This window comes from Arachis hypogaea, chromosome 15 (assembly GCF_003086295.3).
Source record: "Arachis hypogaea cultivar Tifrunner chromosome 15, arahy.Tifrunner.gnm2.J5K5, whole genome shotgun sequence".
In the NCBI taxonomy this organism is placed as follows: Eukaryota; Viridiplantae; Streptophyta; class Magnoliopsida; order Fabales; family Fabaceae; genus Arachis; species Arachis hypogaea.
The window spans coordinates 92,301,961-92,305,309 of NC_092050.1; the positions used below are offsets into that span (position 1 = coordinate 92,301,961).

General features: G+C 36.8%; 1 non-coding gene across 1 annotated transcript; it reads left to right on the top strand.

Moving 5' to 3' along the window:
* Positions 1-2,511: 2,511 nt before the first annotated feature.
* LOC112753767 (small nucleolar RNA R71) lies at positions 2,512-2,619 on the top strand. The gene has a single exon (XR_003178135.1). It is a non-coding gene; the product is annotated as a small nucleolar RNA R71 (small nucleolar RNA).
* Positions 2,620-3,349: the final 730 nt, after the last annotated feature.

Consider the following 3,349-nt stretch of genomic DNA (forward strand, 5'->3'; position numbering starts at 1 on the left):
GTAAACACAAAATCCAGTGAGGGTTCAATAGCTCATTAACATATATCTCTGCTAAAATTATTAATTGTCTTGCAAGTTTATAAAATGTTTTTCTCTCCCATTTCAATTGTAAAGGCACTTTATCAACTATCTAAGGTTTGGCTATATATATATATATGACTCATTGAAAATGTGAATTAATTCAACTACATGCAAGCTTTATATACAAGTGAATAAAAATTAGAATTGCATGATGCATCATTCATTTAGGTAGTTGCATTTAGATTAGATTGAATTGCATGGAATTCCACCACTTTAACCTAACATTACTCTTGGACTTAGCATGAGGACATGCTATTGTTTAAGTGTGGGGAGGTTGACAAACCTATATTTTATGATATATTTTATTCTTAGTTTGAGTGATTTATTCAATCCTTCACCCACTTATTCATATTAATTGCATGGTTTTACTTTCCCTTCCTTATTATGTGATGTATGTGAAAAACATGTTTTTTATGCTTTAAAATTAATTATTTTAATTACCTTTATTTCCATTCGATGCCGTGATTAGTGTGTTGAGTAGTTTCAGATCTTTTAAGGCAGGAATGACTCAAAGAATGGAAAGGAAACATACAAAAATGGAAGGAAAGCACAAAACGGAGTTTTTAGGAGAAATTGGCATCCAGGCGATTGCATGGACGACGCGGCCGCATGCCAAGCGCGAAGAAGCAGCGACGCGGCCGCATGACTGACGCGACCGCTTGACAAGGAAAACTCCGAATGATGCGACGACGTGACCCACGCGGACGCGTGGCAGAGGCTACGCACCAGAAATTGCAAAATACGCTCATAGCGATTTCTGAGGCCCTTTTTGGCCCAAATCCAAGTCCAGAAGGCATAGACCAGAGGTTATGAAGTGGAGGAATGCATCCATTCAAAGAGATACTCCACTTTTAATTAGTCTTCATGATTTAGATTTAGTTTAGGGAAAGGTTCTCTCCTCTCTTTAGGATTAGGATTTAGAATTAGGATTTTATTCGCTTTCAGGATCATCTCTTTATCAGGTTCAATATTCCCTTTTATTTACTTTTGCAATTTAATTTATGAATTCTTCCATGTTATAGATTACTCTTTTGAATTAATGTTATTTGAGGTATTTCAGTTTAATCTTGCTTTATTTTATTTACGTTGCTATTATTCCCATCTGAAGACATTTTTATTCCAGTAGATTTACTTTTCTCCTTTTGGTCTTGGTTAGGAAATCAGTAACTCAGGAGTTATCAAACTCAAACATGATTGATAATCGTTATCTTTGTTAATTAAATTGAACATCAATAATCCCAATCTTTTCCTAGCAAATAAATAGGATCCGAAGATCAAACCAATTAATCCCTTGACCTTCCTTTATCTTAGTAAGGGTTGACAAAGTGGAATTAAGATCCAATTCTCATCGTCATTGATAAGGATAACTAGGATAGGACCTCCAATTTCTTATACCTTGCCAAAAGTTTATTTATAGTCATTTATTTATTTTACTTGCCAATTAAATCACTTGTTCTTCATTTACTTTATTTGCTAATTAAACCATTCGCTCTTCATTCTCAAAACCCCAATTTACAACCCTCATAACCAATAATAAGAACATACTTCCCTGCAGTTCCTTGAGAAGACGACCCGAGGTTTGAATACTTCGGTTATCAATTTATTTAGGGATTTGTTACTTGTGACAACCAAAACGTTTGTAAGACAGGTTGATTGCTTGGTTTAGTAACTATACTTACAACGAGAGTTTATTATGACCTCTAAACCATCAATCTTCAGGCCTTTCAGAGTACTAGGGGGAGTTTCAGTGACCCTTTTACTCAACTGGCCCACTTGTGCCTCCAAATTTCTAATGGAGGACCGTGTTTCATTCATGAAACCGAAAGTGGCCTTAGATAGATTAGAGACTATATTTGCTAAGCTAGATGGATTCTGCTCAGAATTCTCTGTCTGTTGTTGAGTGGATGATGGAAAAGGCTTGCTATTGCTAAACCTGTTTCTTCCACCATTATTAAAGCCTTGTTGAGGCTTTTGTTGATCCTTCCATGAGAAATTTGGATGATTTCTCCATGAGGGATTATAGGTATTCCCATAGGGTTCCCCCATATAATTCACCTCTGCTATTGCAGGATTCTCAGGATCATAAGCTTCTTCTTCAGAAGATGCCTCTTGAGTACTGTTGGATGCAGCTTGCAATCCATTCAGACTTTGAGAAATCATATTGACTTGCTGAGTCAATATTTTATTCTGAGCCAATATGGCATTCAGAGTATCAATTTCAAGAACTTATTTCCTCTGAGGCGTCCCATTACTCACAGGATTCCTTTCAGAAGTGTACATAAACTGGTTATTTGCAACCATGTTAATGAGTTCTTGAGCTTCTACAGGCATTTTCTTTAGGTGAATGGATCCACCTGTAGAATGGTCCAATGACATCTTTGATAACTCAGACAGACCATCATAGAATATATCCAGGATGGTCCATTCTGAAAGCATGTCAGAAGGACACTTTTTGGTCAGTTCCTTGTATCTCTCCCAAGCTTCATAGAGGGATTCACCTTCTTTTTGTCTGAAGGTTTGAACATCCACTCTAAGCTTGCTAAGCTATTGAGGAGGAAAGAACTTGGCTAAGAAAGCTGTGACCAGCTTATCCCAAGAGTACAGGCTATCTTTAGGTTGAGAGTCCAACCATATTCTAGCTCTGTCTCTTACAGCAAACGGGAAAAGCATAAGCCTGTAGACCTCGGAGTCCACCCCATTGGTCTTAACAGTATCACAGATCTGCAAGAACTCAGTTAAGAACTGAAAAGGATCTTCTGATGGAAGTCCATGAAACTTGCAGTTCTGTTGCATCAGAGAAACTAATTGAGCCTTTAGCTCAAAATTGTTTGCTCCAATGGCAGGGATTGAGATGCTTTTTCCATGTAAATTGGAATTTGGTGCAGTAAAGTCACCAAGTATCTTCCTTGCATTGTTATTATGTTCAGACATGTCTCCTTCTTTTTCAAAAATTTCTGTCAGATTTTCTCCAAAGAGTTGTGCTTTGGCTTCCCTTAGCTTCCTCTTCAGAGTCCTTTCAAGTTCAGGATCAGCTTCAACAAGAATGTTCTTATCCTTGTTCCTGCTCATATGAAAAAGAAGAAAACAGAAAAGAAAATATGGAATCCTCTATGTCACAGTATAGAGATTCCTTTATCTGAGTAGAAGAGAGAGAATTCGAACACAGAAAGAGGGAGAGGGTTCGAATTTTTTAAGAAGAAGAGAAGTGTTAGTAGATAAATAAATAATTAGGAGGAGGTGAGAGAGAAGAATTTTCGAAAATAATTAA